The sequence below is a fragment of the Erithacus rubecula genome, assembly GCF_903797595.1.
Source record: "Erithacus rubecula genome assembly, chromosome: 3".
Classification (NCBI taxonomy): Eukaryota; Metazoa; Chordata; class Aves; order Passeriformes; family Muscicapidae; genus Erithacus; species Erithacus rubecula.
In genome coordinates, this window is record NC_136689.1 from 83,415,329 (window position 1) to 83,431,672 (window position 16,344).

The 16,344-nt window shown below is 39.1% G+C and overlaps 1 protein-coding gene across 1 annotated transcript in view; it reads left to right on the forward strand.

Moving 5' to 3' along the window:
* The window catches only part of FHOD3 (formin homology 2 domain containing 3), a 428,715-nt gene extending 416,212 nt beyond the window's left edge, over nucleotides 1-12,503 (forward strand). Inside the window, exon 32 of the transcript XR_013773704.1 lies at nucleotides 12,494-12,503. The gene's annotated coding sequence lies outside the window, so the exon portion shown is untranslated. The remainder of the gene's footprint in view (nucleotides 1-12,493) is intronic.
* Nucleotides 12,504-16,344: the final 3,841 nt, after the last annotated feature.

Genomic DNA, 16,344 nt, shown 5'->3' on the forward strand with positions numbered 1-16,344 from the left:
GGAGCAATTTTGTATAGTTTAGAATAGCAAAGATGAAAAGTAGTTTGGGGGGGGGGGGGGAGAAGTAACCCGAAGTAAACCTTGAACCTTATTCTTTTTTTACACTCAAAGTAAAAAAGTAGGAACAGGAAAAAAATAACAATTTGAATAGTCTCTTCTGAAAGGTCACAAACATGTAGGTGAAAAAAAAAATCTCTACTTTTAAGCCTTCAGAATCAAAGAAACTTCAGAAAGACAATACACTTCAGGAAATTATTTTTCCATTATTTGAATCAGGTCAGCACTAAATGTTCAATTCTGGACAAAACTCATGTCAACCACTGTAGCAGTGTTTAAGGGTGAGAGAACTTGTATGAGTCATACTATGATTTATACTCCATTACGTGTAGAGAATTTAGTAGGATGGTAGGGCAACTGTCAGGGAGCTGGTATCTTTTGTATCAGGATTTTAGCATTTGGGTGATGTGGTAAAACACTTTAAATCACAGAAGTACAACAGTTAGCTGGATAGTACCCATAAAATAAAAAACCCTGCCCAAACAAACACAAATGAAAAATTAGTATTGTTTGTATTCAGTCCCAATTTTTTTTTTTTTTTTTTTTTTAATGAGTACAGGTTCATGAAAGATGAGCAATCGTTAAATCTGGGATTTAGATTTTCCCAAATTTTGCAGTGTTTGAAATCCAAAACCAGCTCTAAATAGCACAGTTCAAGCCTAATAAAATAAACACAGGTGAAGTCCATGAAACTTACAGGAATCAGTGGAAGTTTTATCATGTGCTCGAGAGGAGAAATTACTTCACTCCAAGATGTACTTGGAGTCAGAGAGTTTTATTATATTAAAGGTATGTAAAAGTATAGCTGTTCATGACTGAATTTGTCCACAGTCAGAGAAATGAATGAAGCATGAAAAGTCCTAGTAACTTTGTCATTAAAATCCAAAGAATATGTTTGTAGACTACAGTTGTTGCACCCAGGCTTTTCTAGATGATTGAACACCAGAACTAAATCAAGTTAAATTTCAGAAAGCTACAAGTATATGCAATAGCAGGAATGCCTCTAATGATGCATCTTTATTGCCAAAGTTATTTTGGAGTTCTGCCATTTCAGAAGGGTCACCAGGTAGTAGCATTCCACAAGAATGAAACAAATAGGACAAACTCAAAACCCATATAAATAAATTGTAATAATACATTAGCAGTTATCTATCATTATTTCTGATAGAAATTCACAGGAAAAAAATGATCACAGTGTATAACACCAAAAAAAAATCCATGGAAAAATGTGAACAAAACAGCCCAGAGATCAAAACAAGCTGAGTCTGGTTTTTGGTGCAAATAACTTTGCCTGAAATCTTCTTTCTGTCTTGTAAATAACAAACCTATTTCTATCACTTGCAGCATTTGGATTCCTGTTGATACAGAGCTATAACAGCAAGCCATGCATGACTCCAATAAGACATGATAATATTCTGTCAGATCATCGGTTGGACCTTTACACTGGAAATACGTGGCTCAGTCACTATGTGAGAAGTCATGCCAAGGCATGAAAATAATGTGATTCTTTTAAAGAGAACCGTTGTTTAAAATACCCTATCCTGATTTACAGGCCAACCATCCAAAAATAATTATAATACTTTGGAGCTATTGGAAGACAGATAAGCTGAAAGTGTGTTTATTTTTAAATGGTATGCTATATAAAAAACATGACATGTATCAGTGACTTTGACAAATTCCTGTTTATTTTGAGTAATGCCTTCTGCAAATTGCTTTGTAAATGCTAATCGATGTGATACTTTGAAATCAGTCAGAGCCAGTGAACCTGGCAGACAGCCTCAAACTGTCTGAGTGCCCATTTAATAGGATTTTCCTGACAAGACATCTTGTGCCAGAGCAGTTTTTGGCAAAGAGTGATTCTATTTACCTAGCTCAGCGTAACCCAAAGTACCACCATGCAGAACTGCAGCTGTTGTGAGCAGCATGTGTGAGAACCCTGACTCTGACAGAGTGGAGCTGTGTCACTGCCCCATCCCAGCTCTAACCCATTAGACAATTCTGGTTTGCACAGGAAAAACAATGTGTAAAGAAACTGAAATACTAAAGATTAATGACTCAAACAATCAGCCATTTGCAAAAGCAGCATGTGCTTTCCTGAGGCAGGTTTGCACCCCTAAACTGAAGGGGAGGAGGATTTTTGGATGGGTGGTAGAAAAATCTCTGATGTCCATAAGAACAGCCCAGGTGCAAAGGGATGAGCAGCCTCTACTGGAAGCTGACCCTGACAAACTGACTTTTGTTGACCAACAAGTTGGTTTTTGAGCCAGAGAAAGGGAAAGGCACATCATTCGAAGTGGGACAATGCTTTTAGCCTGCCAGTGTCCTCTATCCTGATGAGGCTCAGGCATGAAACTTCCTCCTGGGGGATGTATAGGGACATTGACCCATAGGTCTGAAGGTGTTCATCCCTTCTGATGGGGCATGACTGGCTCAATTACACTGGCATGAGAGGCAGCTGTCACGTCACTAAAATGTATCATAATCCATCAAAGACTCTCAAAGCAGTAAGAAGGGAGAAATAAGTATTCCTTTGAGCACTAAAAACACAGTGGGTTAAATCCACCTTTCCTCATACCTTAAGGCATGAAATAAATAAGACAATTGACATAAGCAATCTTAGCAGGATCTGGCACTCAGTCTTCTATGCATGTAAAACCACATTCATATGTGAGTAATGTGGTTCAGCAAAATGCATTCTGTAGCTATTCTATGCACATGTCTGCCTTTGACAAAGATGGGATGTATTCCCTGAAATTAGAGCATATCATAGAAATTTTACTCCATGAAAAGTGGCTCTTTTTCACTTCCATGTAGTCTCACTGAAATGAGTAAAGATTGCACATAAGCAAATCACAGAGTAATTTGACTACACCAACACAAGGAGGAATATTTTGTGAATGAAAGAGGATTAACTCTCACAGTCAAAGCAGTAATTTAAAACAGCTACAATTTTTAAAGACATTACATTTTTGTGGGTTTTCAATGTTACATTTCTCCTTGCTTGATTTTCTAGACAAAAAAGCAGCTAAGGATATTTACAAGAACAACAACTCAACATCATTACCCAGTTATAGATTTTTGTCTGAGAGCTAATGCAGAATTTGTTTCCCAAGAATAAGAAGGTATTCCTGCAAAAGGTCATTGTGTCATACTTTGATCCATTCAGGTGTGTAAAGTTTTAGAGTCAAGGACAGGATATACCTCTCACAGTGACAAGTCTAAAATAGCAGTAGTGTACAATCTATTCTTCAGGTTTCAAGCTGACAGATATATCCTGTAGTGTACATCACACCAATCCTGAGTACCATGAGTAGCAATAGAGGAGCAAGTGTGAGCATCTAAAATGATGCTGCTATTCAGAAATGAACTAGAGGTCTTGGTAATGTTGGCTTTGGTGATGTTTTTAACAGAAGAGGTATTCTGAAGGGTTAAATAACTGCAGTTTGTTAAGGGAGTGAATTATTTAAAACTACTTAGGGTCTCAAGTGCAAATGAGTGGGAATTAGTCTTCCAGGTGGTTTGTGCAATGTAAGTTTTTTATGTTACAGAGGTTTAGTACCATTTTAGTTTTTATAACAAAACTGCTCTACCAGATGCATTTAGGTCAGGACTTGCCAGCGTTGAAAAGTGAGGACAGAGTGGTGATAACAGAATTCAGTGAGTCACAGAAGAAAGAGAGAGAATGAATAGGAAGTCTTTAATTATGGTTCATTGTAGTGCAAAAAATAGAAGGGTTTAACTAAAGTTAACAACAACTCAAAAACAAAGTATGTTTTAAAAGAGTAGAATTAAACTCTGGAATTCATTGTTACAGAAAAATTGTGAGCATCAAAGTGAATTTTTAAAGAAAGGAATTTTTAAAATTCAAGGAGAAGATCCATTGAACACAATACAATTTCAGACAAGAAACATTTTGTTAATAAAATGGTATTTACACATAGTCTTTTAACAAAGAAAATATATTTTCTATTTGTAACTAGATTATAGTTGTTCCTAAAATTGTTTCACACTAGATACTGACATTTTTGTATCACACATTTATGTAGATAACTATTTTTAATTAGCTAATAGAAAATATTCCTTAAAATTGCTTTTTGGGGGACAGTTTTTTTCCTTTCTTCTTTTTTTTTTTCATTTTTGCTATTGAATGTAAAGAGAAAAATACTTCTGCACCCTGATTATTTTCCTTTTTGTTCCCTGCTTTCTTAGTTTTGCTTTGGTTTAAATTTTTAAGAGCGTCTTTTTGGCAATTTGTTGGGTTGTTTGTTTGTTTGTTTGTCTTTTGTCTAAAAAATTCTAAATGTGTACGAGCTACCACAATCAAGGAAACAGCGGTGGGTTGGTTCTTTTTTTAGAAATATTGTCAGGTCCTAGAGGACCATTTCTAATTTCAGTTGGAAGAGAGGTGCCCAAATCATAACTCAGTCAGCTGTTGACAGAAGAGAGGAGAGACACTGTCAGAAAAGAATGCCCGGAGCAGACGATAAAAGCCTGTGGCTTGTCAGGGTCCTGATCTCAGCCTCTCAGCCTTTAAACCTCTCACACTGAAGCTCTCATTAGTAAACAGATTGCTTAGAAGAGGCAGAGGAGGAACAGCACAAGCACAGGGCTGTGGGAGCCAGAAACACCATGATTAATGATGTTCTGCAGACATGCAAAAGCAAACGCACTCTGTGTTCACGGCATCGAGCTCGGCTACAGCCTAACAGCGATTCCTTAATTGTTCTCTTGGCATGCAGCACATGGCTCTTCTTCTGAAAATCATTTTGTATTAAAATTCCTGGTAAACCTTTTATCCAGACCAGAGTGAACTAAGCAGTGAAGCTTGTGCTGGGGAAATAAAGAAATAGCCTTAACAAAATGGTTGGAGAAGGGATGGAGGAGAAGGCTCTCTCTGGAACAAAGAGCAATTACCAGGCTGTACCAACTGCACCACGTGAATCATTTGGGTAGAGAAGTGAAAGAAAGTGAACTGCACACAGTTCTGTCTAAGGAGGCCATCTTCCTGCCAGGGAAATCTGCTTCTGGCAAGGGCAGAGCTGTCTCCTGAGGCAACTGTGAAGGGTGAAGCTGGAAGTGGCAGGGTAGGACAGGAGGTGCTCTCCTGATGCCAGCAGACCTGCTCCTCTGATCTGGAACCACAACAACCCTGCTGCACTGCTAGGCAGAAGGAAGGTCTGATTTGTTTCCCCACGGTTAATGGAAAGAATAACAAAGGTTTAGCATTATAACTGCACTTAGCCCAAAACATAAACCTGAAAAAAACCTCACATTTCTGCTGTTCTTTTCAGCAGTCACTTGCCACCAAATCTGCTGATTGGTGGTGGTCATAGCAGAAAAGGAACTTTTCTATTTACTGGTCATGCTGTCTGGTAACATGGCTACCTCTGCAGTTTTATGGTATCTGGGTGGTTCCTTTTGGAAGAATAAACTGATAGCCTTATCACACAGCCTTCAAATTAGGCTTTTACCTTTGAGTTTTCAAATCAAACTTTTACCTTTCACTAGCCTGGCTCTTGGAGGCTAATTGTAAGCAAAAATTACAACCTACAAATCAGTATTTGCAGAACAAAGTTAAATAACAATCAGTCCTGCCATAGCTGTCAGCTTTCCATCCAGCACTCCTTAATGAAAATAAAACCCAGTGGCTCCATCTACCTTATCAAATGATATAAGGGAGCTGTAATCAGAGGTTCTATCTGAGTAACACTTGGTAGCACACAAAGCATTTAGCTGAAAAGCACCATCAGAACATCTAATTTACCATACACACACAGACACACACACAGAGTAAAAACCATTTGTTAACAATATAAGAGTAGAAATAGGAAGATATATTCTGGACACTGTTGAATATATGTTGATATATTCTGTTGACTGTTTCCTAACAGGAAACCAGATTTTATCAGCAAAGAAAACAATTGCAAAACAATAATATTGTTTTGCCTGGCTTGCATTTTGCTCTCTTTCTTTTCATTTTTAAGATGATATCGCTTCTGTGCAACTTTTTCCATTTGTTTCACATTCTACTTTTTCCCCAACATTTCTTTCACTGGCAGCTATCTTTATGTCACTTTTAGTTTCAAAGTTGACATTTAAAATTTGTTCTGTGGCACTGATACAGTTTGTGGCATGTTGACTGCTGTTTATTTTGATTTCTTGGACTCTATCAGATAAATTTTACAGTCCAAATAGAAAATATGAAACTAAGTGGACCTTTGTACATCAGTCTGGAAAAAACACATTGATAGCAATTTTACTGTCACAATATATATACTGTAATATTAAGGCTATATTTTAAACTCATATTTGTTTACCAACAAGACCAAAGGTAAATGTTAAAAATCAGTGGATGTTACGTGCATGTAACTTGAACTTCTGGAAAGCCTTTCTTAGATTATGCACAATGCAATAGCAAAATAGAAATTACAGCCACTCAGAACAACAAGGGCGTATTTGAAAAGATGGGTCCCACTGCCTTGGCAAGTACTGCCATCAGCAAAAGCCAGAGGAGGACCCTGAGTGCCTGAATGTGCAGTTCATTGTGTTGCAGTGTTCACAGCACCAGGTGTCTACCCACATCCAGATCAGAATAATAACCTCGAGTGTAGGGAAAACTCCAGCAACATTGGTTGAATTCCATTTTACCTTAAATCCAGTGGGCAAGGATATGCATTTAAGCTTGCCAGTGACTGTACACTATCTGTGAGAGAGGCCTGGGCCATGCAAACTGGAGGTGAACTCCAAACACAGCTGTAGGACTGCTTTACACTGACAGCTTCTACTGAGGCCACTGACGGTAGACTGGTACCAGCATAAGAAAGATGAGAATCTCCTTTCCTTTAGACAAGAAACTCAGATCAGGGATTTACAAGTTAAAAAGTCTGGGGGGAAGGACTAAAGGTCATAGTGTGGCCTTGCCATGCTGGGAATGGATTAAAATTTCACTTGCAGTGTGAGCGTTACACATTCTGACAACAAGCTGTTTGTGACAAAATATCTTTCTCCTTTTGATACCAGCCCTCAAAGCATAGTAAGACTGAAATAATTTTGGCTATGCATCTGAACATCACACAGATCTGTAAAACTTCCAGCCTTTTTTGAGTCTTATCTAATTCCTGTGTACTACGGTGAAAACAGACCTTCAAGTCATGTTTCAGTACTTGAGTGATTCCCAGTTCAAGCACCAAATTGGTCTTTGGTTGGTAAACTTTCTGCTCTGCAAGGTCAAAGTTTGAGAATAGAGAGGGCAGGATTGATTTTCTGCTATTTTTCATGCTGAATGGGAAATGACCCCCAGGAATTTTTAGCTGGCCCTTTTAAGTCTTTAGACTTAAGGACAGGTAGAGAATGGCAAGGAGTAGATGCCATGATGCCTGAAGCAAAGACAGACAGATCAAAATAAGGATTGGCAATTTGGCAGCCATGTATTCAATCCTGTGAGGAATACCTGTGGTGAAATGAGGTTCTTGCCATACTGGTGTAGCAGAAGTTAGGGCAATTGTCTATGGTGTGTGGTTAGCTGTGCACACAGCAAACTTAGATTAAGAACAAACAAAATAAGTTTGCAGTCATTGGGAGGGTGAGAGTTCAGGTAATTTTCAGTACATATCATATACTCATTGGAAGCAATCATTGACTGCTTGGGGTGAGCAAAATTTCTTGATGATATCATATGAAGTCTGCTGGCATAGTCCTTGTACCTTATGAGACCAATGGAACTGACAGAACTCCAGCTCCTTCCTTATAAAAGCAGCACTAAAGGCAGTTCTGGCAAACAGTACCTCCCTGTCCTGCCAAATTCTTCAGACTTCTTTTCATATTCATGATGCCCAGACAATTTTCTTGAGCTTTTTGCAACATACAGGGTGGGAAGAAATGCTGAAAAGACAGTCTGTTGTGTACAAGCAATAGAATATCTATATCAACATGAAGAAATTATTTGGTTTATGTCATTAATTTTTGTATTTTGAAAACAGAATCATTCTAAAATATTGTTTCATGTTATTAGGATATGTATTTATTTGCAGGAAACCTCATCATCCTGTGCCATGAGGACTGTGTTCAAACATACTTCATCCTACTTTCTTAAAGTGCTTTGGGCGATTCCTAGGTCACAGTTGAGTAATTTTATTCATTTTTGCATGAAACAACAGTGACTTTGATCACAACTAAATAGATCTGATTGAACATACCGATGCAGAATCCAAGAACTATACAGTGAGGAATTTCTTCTGCATTATTTTTATATGCTTTTTTAATTCCATTTTTTATTTTTTTTTTAATCTGAGCCCTGAAGAGGATGATTAGTTCTGAACATTGATGATTAGTAACATCATTGTATACAAGCTGAAAATGTCAGGAACTGCTTAATTGCTAAATTGGCATCACTGATATAAAGTTTCCCTTGGAGATTATCTTTCTGCCATTTTCTGCCTGAGCCACAGTGTATTACTATGGCCGGGTGATAGCAGAAGTTGTTGTGAGGTAGAGAAGTTTATTTCAGGCATTTCATAGCAGTGGAGTTCCTTTCTGCAAAGAAAAACAGCTTGTATGTATCTTTACAGTGTGAATCATGCATATGCACTCATCCCATGATCATACAGAAGAATTCTCCAGACCATAGCATTGTTATGAATACCTTATTGAATCTGTACATTTTCTTTGAGTAGTGTTAAATAAATTAATTTCTAGTGAAGGAATTCTAGTGCATAGTGGTTACATAACAAGGTCCTTACTTAAAAAGACTATGTAGGTCTTGGATTTCTTCCACTCTGATTTTCAAGCAATCTTTGATAACATATCTTGAAAATAAGAATGGACTATATCACACTTCCTATTTTCAGCACTGTAGAGTACTGTTATTTTTGGGTATCCACTGTAAGATCAACACAGTAAGGTGCAAGAATTCAGGAAACTTATGGAATTTAGATGCAATTCATTAATATAGCTTCTGGATGTATCAAGCACTGGAGGTGCCTCTGCTGGATTCCTAACTCATAGATAGTAGTGGTTTAGCATGTGATATTTGACAAAAAATTTTGGCTGTGATTACCATGAGAGGATGTGAGAGATCATGGTAATCCCCTCAAGATTGGTAAGAATGGGGAAACCATGAGCTACCTGCTAGCCAGTCTATCCTCAGTCTCCAGGAAGTTTAGGGAGCAAATACTCCTGGAAAATGCATTCAGGAACATGAAGACCTAACACAAAGCACCCCACAGTATCTTTCTAAGGAGTCAGTGAGATATAGGACTAGAGAAACTGGTTACTGGGTGCTGAAAAATGCGGTTTTGTGATCAATGGTACAAAATTCAACTGATGTTCGGTTGCTGGCTGTCCCACACTGTAGGTACCTGAGGCAAATACCAGGATCAATATGGTTAATGCCTGTGAATGATGTAGGCAAGGTGACAGCACATACCCCCAGAAAGTTCACAGTTAACAGCACAGTGGTGGCTGGAAAGCAAGGTGGGGCAAAGCACTCCATGCACTGGAAGGTAGGACAGCCATTTGGATGACAGAAATATCAAGAATTTCTAGAGACAAAAGTCCTGGGACTCTGCAATGCAGGTGTTGAGAAGTGCTGGGGCTCTGGAGTGCTGGCTGAGGAGAAGCTCTGCAGGACAGGACTTTTCCAGTCCTAGACACAGACAGTGGAACAGGCATGAAATAGAGGATGGAAGAGCATCCCATAATTGGCTGGATTAATGCACCATGGCCAGGCCAAGGGAAGAGCCTCTGCTTGGCACTTGTGAGATTATGCCTTGAGAAGAGTCTGACACTGGGTCCCACAGCAGCAAAAGCAAAAAAAAAAAAAAAGTGTGAGTTTCACAAAGGTACGTCAGGATGATTAAGGTGAGAGACAAGGGATCTGTCTTTCTTTGGCTTGATGAGAAAACTACAGAAGGATCTAGTTTCACTCATCAGTTACAAAGAAGGAAGCTCCAAGCTCTTTTGGAGGTGCACAGGCAGAGGCTGAGAGATTATAAATGAGTTGCAGGAAAAATAAACAAGTAGGAATGAAACTGTATCTGCTATTTCTAAACCACTAGTGACACCTAGTTTCCAAGAAAAATACCAGTAGCTACGTTAACACTTCAACTTGGAAAAAATGAATCTGATTGCACTTACAACACTATTGGGCATGGTAATTCCAAAGCTATGCATAGCATAAACTCAAACAGATGGACTTTGACAATAAAAATATATGTATTAAATCTGTGCTTCAATAAGGGACACAGAGCTTGCAGCCTCTCAGTGAAAGGCAGTGATGCTATAACATATCAGATATTTTGCCATGTCTGTGCTGTTTGGCTACATCATTGGCTTTTCATTCAGGACTGATTCCCTGAGTGTCCACATAAATATTGGTGTGCACTCAGAAAAGTTCTGGGGTTATACCATCTGGATCCTTGGGTGGCAACCTTGAAGTTGTGAAAGCAGCTTACTCACATATTAGTCCTATGCTCACAGTAGAGATGCAGTTGAGTCAGGTCTGGTGAGACCTGCCCTGCTTACAGTACTCTGAGGACACCAGAATACTGGGAAGGCCATGAACCTCCTTTCCCTCAAACTGTCCCTATCTCATGTTAAAACAAAAGCAAAGCAAATGATCACTCTCAGTGCTGGAGGACTGCACAGGAAAAGATCAGATTCTCCTTTCTGAGACAACAGCAAACATCTCACAAACATGTTCATTTAAAAATTATGCTTTTTGGGACAAAAAGTTGTAGGTATGTGACACAGCTCACAGCCATAGTTTGTGATTGCTGTAAGAGGGTGAACAGACAATGACTGTGGGCAGCCACATTTCCCAGCATTGCTACAGTAATCTCACCTACAGCACTTACCTTCCAAACTTTCCTGTCCCCTGCTCCCCATTTGCCAAGAGAAATAAGAATCTCACTTCCATAGAAATAAGGGGCTTTTACTCTAATTAGGCAGCAGTGCCAGATGTGACAGGTTAGGAGAGCCACCTAGCAAAAGAGCATATGGTGGCCTTGGACCACTACCAGACAATGACAGCACGTCTGGTCACCACTTTATGAACCACAGATGTCTGAAGAAACATGGACTTTCCATAGCATTTACAGCTGACTCCTGCACACAGCTGCTTATCCATCACCCGTTCTGACTTGGTTTTGAGTCAGATATGGCAAGACAATGGCACAGAGACCAAGTACTATGTCATTAATAATGACTGGAAAAATTACTGTGCTTGAGTCATGTTCCTGAAGGTGTTGCAAGAGCAAAGTAAGAGTTCCTACTGCATGTACAATCTTTCTTTCTTCATAAGGTCACTTCATTTATTGTTCTTTCCTCAAAAGCTGGGCTCAAAAATACAGTTTTAGGGTGAACAAATAAACCTCCATTGGGAACAGTCATTATCAATGTGGCAATGCTCAGGTGTCTTTTCAGTTTAAGGAATAGAAAAGACAAAGTATGCATGAAAAAATACATGGCTTTTATATCTGGATACCCGTGCATTTGAGAAAACTACGTCTACTTAAGTAATTGATGTTTTCAATGACATAACTGATGTCTGGCATGTAGAAGATACGGCTGATGGCTGTGTAGCAAAAGTTCTAATGGCAGACCTTTCCGTCCCACTCTGCCTGCTCACTGAGCAGTAGGAGTTTGAGGGCAAGCATATTCCAAAAGACAGCAAGCACCCTCTGTAGTAAAGGGTTACACTGACATACATGCAAGTTAACCTGTGGTTAGGCTCTGCATGAAAGGACAGTGACGTTGTGCAGCTGCACAGCCTATTGCACTATGTGGATCCAATTGATGGAAGCCCATCAAGCTTGAACATGTTCAAGTACAAACCAAACTATACAAGTATGTCACAAATGTGAATAGTGCAGTTTACAGACATAATCTGGAGCATTACTGCATTGTCCCTCTGCTCAAAGCAAGTATCACAATGTGATCAGACCACAGTGTAAGAATTTTATTCAGTCTAGTCTTGAAAATACTTAAGCATGCAAAACTTTTCTAGGCAACCTGTTCCATTTTCTGACTGTCCCTGTGGTGAAAAAACTTTTTCCTTCTATCTAGTTGGAACTTCCATTTCAGTTTCTCACCATTGTTTTTCAGCCTCTTATCATGCACATCCATGAATCACTCCATTTTCTCAGTTTACCTCCTTGTAGGTACTGGAGAGCTGCCATAAGGTTGCACCAAAGCCTTCACTTTTCCATGTTAAAATAAGCCAAATTTCCACTGTCACCCCATCTGGTTTCCGTGTTCCAACCATCTGACCATCTTGGTGGCCTTCAGCTGAACTTCCTCAAGCTTATAAATATTTTTCCAATACTAGGGGAGGCCAAAACTGAATGCACTATTCCAGATGTGGTTGAATGAGTGTGGAGCAAAGGTGAATAAATGCTTTCCTCAGCCCTCTGGCTGTGCTTGTGGTAGTGCAGCTCAGTATGCTGGTAGCAATCACCTACACTACCATGAGCTGAGTACACAGTAACAAAACACAGTGTCTGCCTCCTACAGTTAAATGGCTTCTGGAATATTGGATCCTCTACTGGATCACAAAGGTTAATCAGCCATCTCCTATGATTTAAAGTCAAATTTAAATTTGCTTTTTTTTGTAATTTCAAGTTGGTTTTTCACACAGTATGTCAATATATGGCAGTGTTTACCTTTTCCTTGAAAGATAACATTATTTATCATCAAGAATGTACTTTTTTTACTTTAATGTTGTGACTTAGAGCTATATGCAGTCTAGGGCACATATTAATGATCCATTAATATATTTTTCCGACATTTAAAATTACTCAGTCTAATGTTTTGTGCCTTTCTGCACACCTGAGTTAATACATACCCTGGAGTGCTTTCCTGCTTGGTTACAGCACTCCCTACTACAAAAAACTGGAACTTGATTGCATCCATATATTAATCACAGTGGATGTTTACATAGTATGACTTCACTTAATAGCGTAATGATGAAGAAGCCGGATGTACATAACTGTCTGGCTGAATGCCTGACTTAGGGAAAGAGGAAGGCTTTCCACAAACATTTTTACATTTCCACAGAGGCCAAAGAAATCACAGAAATGCTGGACATATTTTTTAGATTGTTCAATCTATCTTTTCCTACAATATATGGGAATGCTTTGCTGGATCATATATACATATATCAGAGAGTGGTTTTTGTTAATCTCCTAAGCAGCAAATAATATCTGTCTTTAATGAATTACATTAAAAGGAGAAGTTCTTAGTAGCAGGAACTCGTGTAAAAGCCCAATTAATCACCCTGAGGTTTTTGGCTCCAGTAGGCAGCTCCTTTAAGTTACTTCAGGGGGCTTCCTCCTTCCATTTATGGTTTCTTTTGTTCTCCTCTTGCAGGGCTCCTCAATGTTCAGTTTTGGGTGGTTCTGTTATTTGGTTTGGCTTTTTGTTTTTTTAATAAATGGATGTATTTACTTATAATTTCTGTCAGGGATATGTGCTCTTGTTATTCAGGTAAAAAAAAATGGGGCTTAGTGTTTCTGAATAAATTACCCAGATAAATTACCATCACTCAGTCAAGAATCACTTTACAACTGTACTTCAGGGTCTTGTTTCCACAATCTCCATTTTTCATGTTCTTATTGGGGTAAGGAAGTAGGATCATTTAAGCAGAATTGGGCTGTGAGATGCACAAACATATTGTGAAAGATGGAAAAATATTTTCAAGTAGGAAACAGTTACATTTGATGGACCAGACACTTGGAAGGTTAGAAAAGAACTGCTCTGTGAGTGTTGTATTTTTGAGATCTAGGCAGTGATTGGAGTGCTGACTAATACACATTCTCAGACAGGAAACATGACTAGAAAAATCTCATTTTTCCTTTAATATTATTACATCTTCTGGGTGAGACTATTTGAGAAAGAGATACAAAACAAAATTTAAAATGAGAAAAGGTCAGACTCCTACAGAGAAAGATCTGATCTGTTCTGGTGCAAGAGCTGATTTTAACTCAAATCCTACACAGCTGATGAGCAATGTTTAGGAAACCAGTATATACACAGATTTTTTTTTACTGCTCTATGTAGCAGTGAAAAATAAGGGCTCCTAGAAAACTCCAGTGAAGTACAGAATATTACTAAGGATAAGAAACAGAAATACTACAACCTACACATAAAGTAAGAGTGCCATACAGCTGTTTGGTGACTGCAATTACATCTTTGAACTACCTAGAGCATCCCAGTACCATGTACATCAAACGAGTAATTTATTCACAGTTATTGTCTTACACCCGCATGTGGCTCCTTTCTCCTGGAGCAAACTACCCAGACAGAAGGGAAGAAGTATAGAACTTTGTTCTTAGGAATTCAGGGGGAAGATGCTATAACAATTTGAACACAGGAATGGGCGGAAGAAAATTCACCCTCTGTTGACAGCTCCGCCCCTGTGGGTGTGAGTGAAATTTTAAAGGCAGGTGAATAATGTATGACTTGTTTCTGAATGAAAGCTGAGGTTTCCCAAGCCCTGCAACCAATGAACCTTCCATTGTGCATGCTTCCTGTCTGAGAGTCACTTTGCTTTGAGGAATTCTCGTGGCAAATTTCTATTCACTGACTGGATAAAGCATTGCTTTTAAATTAGATTACTGATGCAAACACCTATTATTACAAGTTTAAAATGTGGTATAAAAAATGATGGGAAAAGTGAAATCTCTATTTTGAAGTGTAGTTTATTATATAGTATATAACACAGAGGATAAATCTCTCAGTATTCAAATATATTTATTTACAAGGAAAAAATACCAGCCTCAGAGGATATGTTCCTCTTTTGAAAAATGTTCTGATAATCTGGGATGGAAGATGCAGACGAAAGAATAATAAACATTTTTACAAACATTACTAAAATTCTCTACCAATTTCCTTCTTTTCTTCCTTTTTAAAATTGGATTTACCGTGCAAATTTTACTGTTTGTTGCTGCTTGGGTGTGAGAGAAATCATTCTCTTTACATAGTTGCTCAAAAGTTTGTCCTGCTAACATCAGAATATATGTGACTCCAAGAAATGCTGTTTGGGTGTTGGTTACTAGATTACCATCTATATTTCATTTTCCTAATGGGGGCATCCATGTTTGCTGTCTTAATTTTACTTCACTGGCCAGTTCTATTTAATCCCAGAGTGTCCTCTGCTGTACACAGCAAAAATAGCAGCATGTTACAGATACTTTCATTCATGGTGATCAAAAGGCAGTGAATAAGAAACTCTGTAGGGATCTGTGCAACTTAAATTTCTCTGTCAAAAGCATTTTTGCAAAATCCTTTCTAGTTCCCTCCAAATCACTCATGCTATTGATGATTTTGTAAATAGAATTCACATTAAAACCTCCTAACACTCCCACCTCATCCTCACCAAAGTCTTATATTTAAAGGAAGATTTCACTGAGAACAAATATTAGGAAACTTGCTCAAAAACAATCCACTGGGACGCCTTCTCTGAATACCAGATATGAAATAGGGATAAACCTTTATGAAGTTTTAAAAAATAAAAGCTGTGAGGAGGGGCCGATACCCCAATGTGCTGTGCAGCTCTTCAGAAGGACCTCGACAGGATGGAGAGATGGGCAGAGAAGAAATTTCTGAAATTCAACAAAGGCAAGTGCAGGGTCCTGCACCTGGGGAAGAATAACCCCAGGCACCAGCACAGGCAGGGGCCTGACCTGCTGGAAAGCAGCTCTGTGGAGGAGGACCTGGGGGTCTGACAGACAACAAGCTGACCATGAACCAGCAGTGCTATGTAGCCAAGAGGCCAATAGTGTCCTGGGGTGCATTAGGAAGAGCATTGCCTTCAGGTGGAGGGAGGTGACCCTGCCCTTCTACTCAACCCTGGTGAGACACATCTGGAGTGCTGCGTTTCATTCTGGGCTCCTCAGCACAAGAGAAACATGGAGCTCCTGGAGCAGGTCCAGCAGAGGATGACAAATGTGATTAAGGGACTGGAACATCTCTCTTATGAGGAAAGGCTGAGAGAACTTGGCCTGTCCAGGCTCAAGAAGAGACAACTGAGAGGGGACCTCATGAATGTCTGTCAGTACCTGAAGGGAGGGTGCCAAGATGATGGATCCAGGCTCTGCTCAGTGGTGCTGAGCAATAGATAAGAGGTAACAGTGAGAAACTGATGCACAGGAAGTTCCACTTGAATATGAGGAAGAACTTCTTTACCGTGCAGGTGCCTGAGCACTGGAACAGGGGGCCCAGAGAGGGTGTGGGGTCTCCTCCCTGGACATACTCAAGAACTGTCTGGACACAGTCCTGTGCCATATTTCT